Consider the following 12,214-nt stretch of genomic DNA (forward strand, 5'->3'; position numbering starts at 1 on the left):
TGTGCTTGAGTCCTAAGCAGTGTGTCTGAGTGAGGTCAGACCCTTTGTTTGCTGCTTAAAATTGCTTGCTTTTCAGGAGACCACAAACTGCTTTGTGGTAAGGGGAATCTGAATTCCCCACCTGCTATGTGTAAGGGTAAGGAGGAGGCTGTGGTTTTAATGTCTGTTAATGAGATCATGTCACCATTAATAGGGCAAGCATGTGCAAGCAAGGAGATAAGAATGAATCTGAAAAAAATCTGTTTGTAGAATAGACTTCCCCAAAGTACACTGTTGCAGATGAATCCATAAATCTTCATATTAGGTAAATAAAAGCCTCCCAGTTCCAAGGAGAGCTGAAGGGAGCAGTGAACATAATGGTGAATCAAGTAGCTTTTTTTCCTGACCTTTTTTTTCATACCAAGTGGGTTTTTTTGTCTGACTAGCGACAGACACATAAATAGGCATATGAACGTCCGGTGTAGCAGCAAAATCTGTTTCTGCCCTATATCGTAAGCCACTACCCACTATGGATTCTTTGCATGCAGTGCCTAATCAGACAAAACTTCTTGAAGCTAGAAAGCATTGGCTTGTAAAAATAAATAAATTGAGCTCTTGATTTAACCCCATTCCAAACAAATGGGAGTTTCTCCCTCTTGCAGCTACTTTCCCCAAAATGTTAGCTCTAAAAAATGGATAAATTACAGAACCCTGCATCATTCAGCATTCTTCAAGATGTGTGTCTTGGTTTGGAGAGCTACTCACCCTTTTCTTCAATGCAAAAACACATTTGGCAGTTTGAAATATACGTTTACTGTGCAGCCATGCTATGTAATTGTCTTGGTTGTTTTGCAAATTATCCTCTCTCAATGAAATGAGTAGTTCATTAAGCACCAGAACTGGCAAAACTTGCCTTCTTGTGCAGGTTTATGTCTTGTAGTTGGTTGTAAACTTGCATTTTTTTATTTTTTTTTTTCAGATACTGAGACATTTGTGTTGTCTCTTGCTCCCTCATGGGATTTCTCTGATGTCTAATAGCATGCAAGGCATGCTGCAGGGTGTGCCTTTCCTTCCATCAGGACATTCCTGGGCATGCGCTTTCTATCTTAATGGGTTCCTTACCTTCACAAAACTTGCAGAAATGTAGTTTTCTTTACAGTTCTATGTGGTCACAACTAGTCAATAAGTTCATAGAATCATAGAATGGTTTGGGTTGGAAGGGACCTTAAAGATCATCTAGTTCCAACCCCAGTTCAAGAGTTGTTGAATGGGATGAGAGGCAGGGATAAGAATGATATCAAAGTCCCTTTTCTTTAAAAAACAAGGCTAAAGCAGTAATCTGCAGCTGTAGAGCACTGCCTCTCAGAGCTCTATCACCTGAGTGAGAAAACTGAATCTGTAAGATATTATACATATTAACCAATATCTGCTGTCATTGATGCTACTCAGAATCTGGGTTAAGCAGGCAAACTTCGCTATACTGTTAATATTGTAGGAATATCTGTTACACTGGGCTGTCTATGACTGCTGTAATGTCTGTTAGTACCAACAAAAGAAGAAAGTGATTAGCCAACTAAAACATTTAAAAACAGGGAGAGGGGAATACTTTATACATGGCTCAGCACTTCGGAAAATAGAGTATTTTTTCCTCAGATGTTCACTTTTGTGTTTGGTATTTTTTTAATTTCTGAGTTTTTTAATAATAAATAAGGAGCATCAGTGAAAGATTAAGTGGGAATTACAGCAAAAAGGTTGAAGCAGTAGAGAAAATAAGGATGATGCTTTTTTAACTTCATGGAGTTTTTTTGAGAATGCACACAGGAATAGTTCCTTTTAATAGAGGGAAACCGTGTAACTTATTTTCTTCAGTGTGTGTCGTATTCTTTCCAAGATATGGAAAATCTGTACAAGTTTGCATAATCTTCTTGGCTTCAGTTGTGAACCTATCTAGTTTTCTGTAAGTCACAGCCTTGCCAATTTGTAAGCTGTTGCTGAGAATTGCATAAATGCAGGATATCCCGCACAATGACAGCAGCTTAGTGAGCAATCTAGATATCCCAGTTAATTAATTTATATGAGAGCAAAAACAATGGGAAACAGAAGCAAATAGAAGTCTTACAGACACATAAAAAACTACTCCTTCCCATTTGTTATTTCTTGACTCATAATGCACTGAAATGAGAGGACATTACATAGTGTTTTGGTTTTGAATGTTATGGCCTTTAAGGGCACTGGTTTCTTCCTATCTCTTTGCTGGTTTGAGGAATGGCTGGATAAAGATTAAACAGTGTCTTTTTCATGAAAAAAATAGAGACAACACACACAAAAAAACAAAATCCTGCAGACCTAGCTGCAACTTACAGTACCACATGCTGTACCCATGCATGGCTGTAAGAACATTTCTCTCGTTTGTGTACAGCAAGCATAAAGCATATATGGATCATGAAATGGGGGGATTATGGCGGGGGGGGGGCATGATAGCGCAGAGTATTTTGAATGCCTTCTATTCCAGGGCCTGACCGTGATCTGCTCCTTGGGGATTATTCCATTCATTGCTGCTGTTTTCATTTTTTGCCCTGAGATTCAAACAGAAATGTCAGGGAGGTGTCCGTGTGATCTGTCTCAGCCAAAGCTCATGGCAAGGCATGTTTCTTTGGATAAAACCTGCAAAGGCTAACACCTAGTGATAGTTGTCCGTGCCACTGAGGAAAATGATGCAGGTCTGGTGTCCCTACAGTAGAATTTGTGAAAGAATAATCAAAAAGGTAAAACTGCAAAGCTCTGGTAAATTGCTTTAATATGCTTAGGACACATTGCTATTGATATTAACATGGAGATCTGTTTGAGTTTCCAGTTTAAAATTAGAGCACTTCTTTGCAGGTCCACCAATAGTTTGCATGTTTTTCTTGACAAGAATACTGGTTGGAGAAATAGCCTGGGAAAATGCTACAAAATCTTTCCTGGATTATGGTTTTTCTGTAGCCAGCAAGGAGGAGCCTGCCAGACTTCTTTCCACTTAATCTGTATTGCTGTACTGCTTCCTTGTTTGTTCATTATCCACACGTAGACTATAAAATAGGCTAAAAGGATGATGTAATTTGTCGAGGCTGTCCAGAAAAAAACCCTGAATCCAGGAGATTAGGTAGGTGAGAAAGCGGCTAAAAGGGAAAGGATAAGATAGAATTGTGGAGGGGGCTAAAGGGCATTCAGGAGGGTATAGATAGCATGAAGGTAATCTACAGAAGAATGAATCCTCCCCCTCTAAATGCAGTTGTTCCTTGTCCTGCTCCTGTAGCCTCCACTTGTGTTCCTGCAGCTACCACATTCCTCTGACACAGAGGAAGGTGGCTGGCAAAGTCCAGGTAGCAGCGCATTCTTTGTCACCCCTCATCTGGGTTTAAAGTACAACATTCAGGACCTTTTCCCTGTAAAATCAATAATAAAAATGCTTTCTCTGAGTGGTTCTTGCCACACCAGCAGAATCTGGGTTAAATTTCTCTATGCGAGGACTGCATTATCAAACCTTATCCAGGAAATCATGACACTTTAAAAAAAAAAAGAAGAAAAAGGCAAACCCACCGTTTTTTGCAGCTTTTCAGCGTTAGCAAACATGTAGCAAATGTGTGTGTGCTTTTATTACATGCACATGCAGCCATGTCTGAGTGCAAGGCATTTCCTGGAGATTAACAACTGGGTGGGAAGGATTGTGGATACAAGAGACAGCCCAAGGGACCCAAACTGGTCGTTAATCCATGGGAGGCATTCTGTGCTGAGACTTACTGTGGTAAATTGAAATAAAAAGCACACGGGCCTATATGTCTCTGTCTGTGGAGGAGAAGCAGAGGTTATTGCCATTTTGAGCAATTAAATTATTGACTCCTCCCTCTGCTTCCCCATCAGTGTATGTGCTGCTAGCATTAGGAACACTACAGCTAACAAAAGAACTGATAGGAAGGGTTTACCCTGCATCCATTATTTTTGTGAATCCCTTGCTATTAGCAGTTGGGATTTAATTAAGGAACATCGATAAAATCCAAGTTTAAATTGAGTGCAGGATCTATAGGGTTTTGTGTCATTTTAGCTAAGTTGTTTTAAATAAGGTCATTTTACCAAACCACGTATGTGCATATACAACTTTGGCCATGCAGGTGTATATAGAGCATATACAGCTAAGGCCTGCCTATTTGACTAAGCCTTAGTCAAACAAGCAGTGCCATTAGAGCAAAGTCTCAGGGCTGTAGGACCCAGCTTTATAGAGTCATTGCACAATTAGAGTTCTCTCTTGCATCAAAGCTGCTAGGTCTGTAGCTGCTGCGGCATTTGGTATGTAGGTTTAAAAAGCAAACAGTCATCCCCAGTGAGGATTGCAATGCAGTATTTCAGTTTCCAAAGAAAAAGACTGATATTCAAAGGTGCTGAGCAGCTCTATTTGATCTGAGTAGGACACCTGCATACTGTATTAAGGGTGGGAGATTGCAGAATCCCTATTTAAACTATGATAAAATCAGAAAGCTCTGAAATCTGTTTTCCCAGTTCCAGTTTTCCCCATGGCTGTTTTGCCTCTGAAGCAATAATGAAGTTACTCTCTCTCTTGCAGTGTGAACAACAAAACTAAATGTCAACATGGGGATTTCTCTTAGTTTCTATTTTGTTTTCCTGTTTGAGAATTTACAAGAACACCAGCTGCCTGTGTAAGAAATGCTTTTCACTCACACCTGTTGTTTAAATTTGACAGGCACCAACTCGAGTAGGAACTTGTTAGATTTCTTTACACCACTTGGAAAAAATGTCGTCATCCGTTAAGTAGAGCAGAGCTTCCCCTCCAGCATCAGTACACCTTGAGCTTGATTCTCTCCTGATGCATGCATCAGTATCTTGCGTACCTTCACGCTACAAGATTATTTTTATTGGAGGTGAAGGGAAAGAATCCAAGCTAAGTGACAAACATAGATGAGTGTGCAGGTAGTAAAACTGTTCTACTGAGTAATGTTAATCACACTAAAGTATAATTGTAACTTAATTGTGTGTATGTGTACCTGGCATATGCTGCTATACACCAGAAAGTATATATAGCATCTGAAACATGCAAATGGTTTGGGTTTGCTTCAAGGTCAGAGAAATAAATGATAGTATTTCCAACTCAAGCAGTTGGTAGGTTATTCCAAGTGTCAGGAGGGACAAACTGTCCCACACTTAGTGCTTACTGCAGAAGTTAGTCATCCCAGGCAGTTGTCTTCCCTCAGTAGTGAAGTTTTTCAAATTTTCTTAGTAGTTTCCCATAGCTCTGCATGCAAAGGTACCTACTTTAGTTTTTGTAATGTTCCTATTGCAGCACAAACCTGTGTAAATGCCATTAACTTGATTTACTCTTATTTTACATGTATGGAAAGGGGATATAGTAAAATCCTTTCTTACTGATCTGTGTAGCATACAGTAATTGTGCACTTACACATCTTTAGAGAGGTTTTTTTGAAACATGCCTCATCTTGTGAACAATAACACGAAGCAAAAAAATGGAGTTCGTAGTATGCATGGACTCACTCCTGTAAGAATACGCAAGCCCAGTGCCAAATGCCTCCACCCAAATATCCGAGATGTTACTAATTTGATAAGAGGCCTTTTCCTGTTTTTCACTAGCTTGTGCAGTTTCTCAAGCTATCTGTGCTCAGTTCTCACGACGAGCATTTTTAGTGGCACAGAACCACGTCTGCAGAGCGAAATGAAGGTGTAATTGCAGCACAGGTAGGTCAAACCACGCTAGACCAGATAGTCATTGCAGTGAATGTGTGGAAAATGGGCTGGCAACCAGCATGCACATGTAGCTGGATGAGTATTTGGTGTGAACTGCAGAGGAACATTTGCTTATGACAGTAGTTATCAGTAAAAACACATGCTGGAGCTTTAAATTAATGTTGAATGGTTTGGAAAAAATTGCTGGAAGAATAGGTACTGAGAAGGCTCTAGAGTCACCTATCTAGAAGAACAAATGAAGACAGTAGATGCAAATCAGGACTGCATTCTTCACACAGGGATATGCCTGAAGTTCATATACAAAATCCAGAGATGCATTTTTCCTCCTGCTGCTGTATCTCTCAAAGTAAACATGCCTGCTGTTTTTCTTCCTGACTTGTAGACACCTGCTATGGAGGACTGAATGCCACCGCCTGGTCTGCTTCTCTCCTGAGTAAGTCAGCCGGTGTGAGGCAGGCAGAGTTCTCACTGCCACATTTCGTGACGCATAGTTGTCTGGGACTTGTTCATTTTCTTGAGCTTTATTTTTTGGGGAGAAAGAGTGGAAAGAGAGGTACGTATTACCCAATTGTGAGGAGCTCTTCCTAGAGCAAGCTGGAAAACTTTCCTATGTGCCTGCACTTCATAATCGCACTTCATAGCTTCAGAATGCTACCTTATGGTTAATATATTTGATCTTTTAGGTGTTTTACACCTCGTGTGATTTACTTTGTTTTAAAGCAGCACACTTCAGTCTGAAAAGCTATACTTGGAAAGTCAAAGAGCTGTGTGGTACCTACTGCATTGTGTGAGTAGTGGTTACGCAAGCCATCATTTTCCATGGTATATTGTACTTCTGTCCACTGAGCGGGGAGAAAAACTGGAGAGGGTAAAAAGATTATACACAGCAACTGAATTCTAATGATAAATGTGAAGCCATTCTCAGGGACAAAATTGTTCAGTCCTTTCTGTACTCAGTTTTCTACCAGGAGAGATTGTTGCCTGGAAAATAACTTCAGAAAAAAAAAAACAGGAAATAATTCTGTATGGGTTTTTTTTTTTGTTTTTTGGGTTGGTTTTTTTTGTGGTGGTGGTGGTTTTCTTTTTTTACACTGATGTATTTCACAAATGTTCCTTCATTACTTACTTTCAGCTGGTGACAATTATTTTTCCTCTGAGTCTCAAGATGTTTAAAGTAGACCCTGAATTAAAAGTATGAGGAAATCACCACTGAGAAACTGGAGTTTCAAAACTAATGTTTTTGCAAAGAAGAAAAAGACTTGTGTGCGGCATTTGTCTGGTCTGTAACCACAGCGTGGTCTTTTCAGCATTCCTTTCCCTGACATGCGAAACATTTCCCAAACTCCCATCCTGTTGTTTCTAGGAACTGTGTCAAACTGCATGCAACTTGTAAAACTAAGGCAGTAATAACGTGGCACTATAAAACTCTTTCATTTTCTATTGTATTGAAAGTAAACAATCACCAGGTGGCACATCCTGAGTACACAGGAAAATGGAGTAAATTAAGGTGAGTTATGTTCCTTTTATGGTGGTTGTGTTGGGGAGGGAAAAGAAAATACAAAGTCACCAACCTGTGGTGCTGCACGATACTCCAGGTATGAGCTGCTGCTTGGAGGGCAGGGCCAGCCCTGCTGGGCTCCTAGTTCAGCTTGAGGACCACCACTGCTGCCCCATCTGTTACCTTGTGATGGGGACATGGACATGGCGTGACTGTGCTGCTGGTGTGACCACAACAGGATCGGTGTTCCTGTGCAGTGTAGAAAAAGTACATCAGGTTTAACTAAACTCCTCAAGAAGTTAAGATTGATGAATATCTGAATCATAGTGCAAGCAGAGCTGATGATAAATATGTTGATCTCAGTGTCTAAAGACCCACTGTTTTTAATGCTACTTTTTCTCCTGGTCCAGACACCTTACATGTTTAAAGATTTGTTCCTGATTAATGTTTCTCAGCTAAGTTGTTGGAGAATTCACACACCTGTGATCCTAGTTTAGGGAAAACAAAAAACAACTCAGGGAATATTTTAATCTTAAAATAAAACTGTGAGTATGCACCTATTTATGTACCTTTTGGGGAACGGATGCCCGGTTTTTGGCTGGGTGTAACTGTCCTAGCATAGAACATTATTGGTGCACATTGGTAAATTTAGCACTGAAATTACTGAAATTGTACATACACCATAATCATGCAGGTGTTACCTTATTTGATAAACAAATAATAATACTCTGAGAACTGCTATCCTGAGCAAGACCAAACAAAAAATGTATGTGGGTGAGGAATAACAACTCAGTTCAGTAAGTCTGTGTCAACCAAGAGAGATCCCACTGCGGTGCAACCATCCTTTTTGCTGCTAACAACTGGTTAAACTGATAAGGTTTCTTACTGCCATCTACTGTACGAATGCTTCAAGCCAGAGAGGAAAAAAATTTCCATCCTTGGTTCTCAAATAAATGAAATTGCTTCTGAAAAGAGAGAGAGAAAGCAGAGTTTGATTTCACTCTACATCTAACTTCACCTTTATTTGTCATCTTTTCAAATTCAGAAAGAATTTGGGTTGTTTTTTTTTAAACCTTTCCTATACTGAGAGTAGAAACATCAGGTATGATCAAGGGAATCATTATCCCTTTACTCTTTGCATTTTCCAGCAACATCAGCTTCCCCTATATCTGTGCATACAAACAGTATTTTTTAATTGCTGCTTTCTTATTTTTCTTCATTTTCTCTAGCACAAATAAATATAAATTACAGTCCTTTTTGACAATTTTAGCTTTTGTCTGTTAATTATTTTCCATTAGATTCAACATTTTTAGATCCAGAAGTCTTCACAAATTACATCTTTAATTAATCCAACTGGAATCCAGTTGGAATAATTGAAATCCATTGGATTAATGGAACATTTCATTGTTTCACAATAAATACAAACAAGGAAAACACTTTTCTTACACTGCTACTTCCTAAATTTTTAAAAGCCCCTTCCTACAAACTCAACCTACAAGCTTCAGTTTGGGTCTGTGGCAGTTATAAATGGTATTTAATAGGATGAAAGAGCGGAGCTGGGCTCATGATTTCAGAACTGACCAGCCCTTTATCAGGGGAATACTAATACGCCTCCCTTGTTTCTTATCATTCAAACCTTGAATGTTGTTTGTTAAAAACATTATCCATCTTTTCAATTTTGATGGAAATGGTAAACTGAGGGGCACGTCGCTGTAGAATTTTGCCATGTCGGTGAGTTAGAAAAGTAACTGAGATCATCATAGCAAAAAAAAATGAGATCAAAGTCCAGGCCTACAAGCAGGAACAGCCACAACAACATCTGTTAAACGTTGCTGAGACATCAGGATCCACAAAAGCACTTGCAGAAATGGAGGACTGACAGAAGTGATGAAATTGTTTTTGAAATACCTGTAGATCTATTTTTTTAAGAGTCATGTTTTAGGAAACACTGATGAAGCCTCACAATTTGCAAACACCTGATGTTTCCACATACTGCTGAGCACCAGCAGCAGAATGAGCATTTTACATGTTTTGATGGTGGGCTAGCCACCACAGAACAGTATAAAAGCTACTGCCCACTTTGGTGTTCCCCACCTCACACAGTAACAGTGTTATGAAAAAGCCAGTGAACAAAGTAGCGTACAACTACAAGGGCAGGATGACTAGGAAGATACATAAGCACTTTAAGGTCTCACATTATTGCGCCTTTGGTGTTTGTCTTGCTCAAAGGCTATAAAGCCTTAAAAGATTCTTGATGGTGAGACTCTAAAGCTGGCCCCTGCTGAGGTGAGTTGTGTCGTGCCATTCTTTATCATCTGAATAAGGCATATCTCTTCACGCAGGCTTTTCAAACCGGGTATGTACAACTTGGTGAGGAGGCAGAGCAGAGGAAAAGTCAGCTGGTTTAGTGCTAAACCACGTGGAGGTTTTCCACCGTGCCAGAGGGGTCTCCAGGTGGACTTTTCCGGCTGTGTTACATAAGGAAGATGGATTACAGCTGAGTCTGGGCCTATACTTCTAAGTGGCTGATGAATGAGGATAGAAGAAAAACATCTTTGTTAAACATTTTTGTTAAAATTAGAATTGGATTAGACTGGTGCTTGCTGTCCTTATTTTCTATTGCTATCAGTGGGAGCAGAAAATTCTCAAAACCTTCTAAGCCTGATATCTCAACTCAAAGTTAACAAAACCAGCAGCTTTGTGGAAGACACAACGGATAACAGCAGGCCATGTTGTGCTACTGGATTTCACACAAAGCTCTTCATTAAGGCAATCAGAGAAAAATGGCAAGATCAGTTTCTGGCTTAGGCCCATTCAAAAGTGTGGTGCCAAAGAGTGTTCCTACTGAGCAGGTTAATGTAAGAATGCAGAGAATCCTGCTGCAAAACGCTTCCAGAGACAGCGTGACCCAGTGAAAATGAGTTATGAGAAAGTAAATACAGCATCTTTTACCAGTTGGGTATGACGTTGTACTGTGATAAGCAACAGAGTTTTATTGTGAAAATAGTAATGAGAAATAAATGCCGGCAGTGAAAAGTGTAGCATCTGGTCTGCATTTGACTTCACGCATGAAAGCTGTTTGGACTGACTTCCTGCCAAATCCTGCAGTTTTTGAGATCATCGGACATGAAGGAGATTGAACTCCCTAGATTAGCGTCTCAGGATTTTCTCCTAGCAGAGCATATGCGGAGTTCTGAAAGGACAGACTCCTCACTTCTGCTTACAAGTATGGCCCATTTTTTTATGCATTTTTTAAGCTATTGTATTCTCTGTCAACATTTCTAACATTTATGGAGCGGCCGTTATTAAAGGTTGTTAGCTGTTGTTCAAGAATCCTTCAACATCTATACATAGGGTTTTAAATCATTGTCTAAATACCCCAGAAAATCTCCAAGAAGTAAACGGCAAACCCCTGCGCAATCCATCAGACGGGATGCCGTGGGCTTTCTGCACAAGGAGCTTTCTGCACAAGGAGCTTTCTGCATTGCCAAATAATGATACAACCCTATCCCATCTATTTGTGATTTGCAGGGTCTAAGCTCCTTAGAACAGTCTGGTCTAGGGTGTTCCCTTGAGAGGACTGGCTTTGAAGAGTTCAAGGCTACTATGAACGTTTCTCAACTGTTTGTATGCCGGTGCTTTCTCCACAGTATGCCAAGGGCTCTGCTGCTTTTGGTATCGCCTCTAAAATTTGCTACTCGTTGTGGACCATGGCATGCTTAGTTCACATAAACTAGTCCCTCCCTGTCCTCCCCTCTTGCACTTGGACTATTGGACTAGGTCTTCTGAAATCCAAAAGAAGAGCACTAAGAGTGCTAAAAAAAAGACTGAAATGAACTGCTAACACGAGGGTTTTTTAACCACCTTTGGACCTAATGTCATCTGCTCAAGCATCATTGCAATTAGTAATTTCACAGCAATGACATACAGGAAGGGGATGACTGAGTATCTTCATACTAATGAAGATATTTTGATGTTCCAGTTAGACATGTGGACTAACAATTCCAATGACAGCCTTGTGTGGCTCTGGATTTGCTTTTGCATTAGACACATACAACCTCTTTAATTGTCATAAAAGGCTGCTGTGAGGATCCCAAATCTGCAGCCTTGTCTGCTTGGCAAAGCTCACAAGAGTCCTGGTTTTTGGATGTATGTTTGGATGGGACTTGGATCTACCTGCCCAGCTGAATCTGCTGATGCACTGAAAATTGTTCTTTCCTTCTGCCTTCTTGAGTAATACCGTCACTATTTGGTCACTCTTCAGTCTCTTCAGCTTGCTGCTCAGTCAACATTCAAATCATTAGAGAGCTACTAAAATTTTATGGGAAATCAAACATGTGGAAGGTTTTGAGACAGTTCAAAAGCATCAACTGAAGGGCATTGTCCTCTCTGTAGCCTCTGTCTAAAGAGAGCAGCTACGTGGAAAAATTATTTCTGTGAGTGTCATTGGCGCTGCTGTAGGCTGAAACTTGATTCCAAACCCAGGCTTGGAAAATTCAATATTTGCTAGTAATTCCTCACTAATCTAATTAAATATGCTCATCTTGCAGTTGGGTTTATCTTGGTGTTAGCCTCGCTTGCCCTGCTTGGCGTTCAGCAGCAGGCTACATGGGATCCTGCCCTCGTTTGCTGTGGAGTGCAGAGTTAGGGCGAGAAGTTACGTGGTGGCTTGGAGCGTCCCCCGTCTTCTCTCCACCCTCGTCTTCTCTCCGTTCTCCTCTGCTCGACGTGGCTGCGATGGAAGCGTTGGTTAAACCCCGCTGATCCGACTCCCGCCAGGCGAAGGGGGACCGGCCCCTGCTCAGGAGAGGCGCTGTGGGGCCGGGGGAGCCCCGGCAGGGCCGGGCAGGCTCCACTTCCCCCGCTCCCGGTCCCGCCGCCACCGCCGTCGCTGCGCCGAGAGTGGCGGCCGCCCTCGCTCGATGCGCTCGGAGCTCGGCCGGGCGAGCGCTCGGGCGCGGCTGGAGCTGCCTGGCGGTCGCCCGG

General features: G+C 41.1%; 1 long non-coding RNA gene across 1 annotated transcript; it reads left to right on the forward strand.

The window, feature by feature from the left end:
- Window positions 1-5,730: 5,730 nt before the first annotated feature.
- LOC128914655 (uncharacterized) lies at window positions 5,731-9,826 on the forward strand. The gene is made up of 2 exons (XR_008468376.1): window positions 5,731-7,237; window positions 7,326-9,826. It is a non-coding gene; the product is annotated as an uncharacterized LOC128914655 (long non-coding RNA).
- Window positions 9,827-12,214: the final 2,388 nt, after the last annotated feature.

The sequence above is a fragment of the Rissa tridactyla genome, chromosome 9 (genome assembly GCF_028500815.1).
Source record: "Rissa tridactyla isolate bRisTri1 chromosome 9, bRisTri1.patW.cur.20221130, whole genome shotgun sequence".
NCBI classification, from domain to species: Eukaryota; Metazoa; Chordata; class Aves; order Charadriiformes; family Laridae; genus Rissa; species Rissa tridactyla.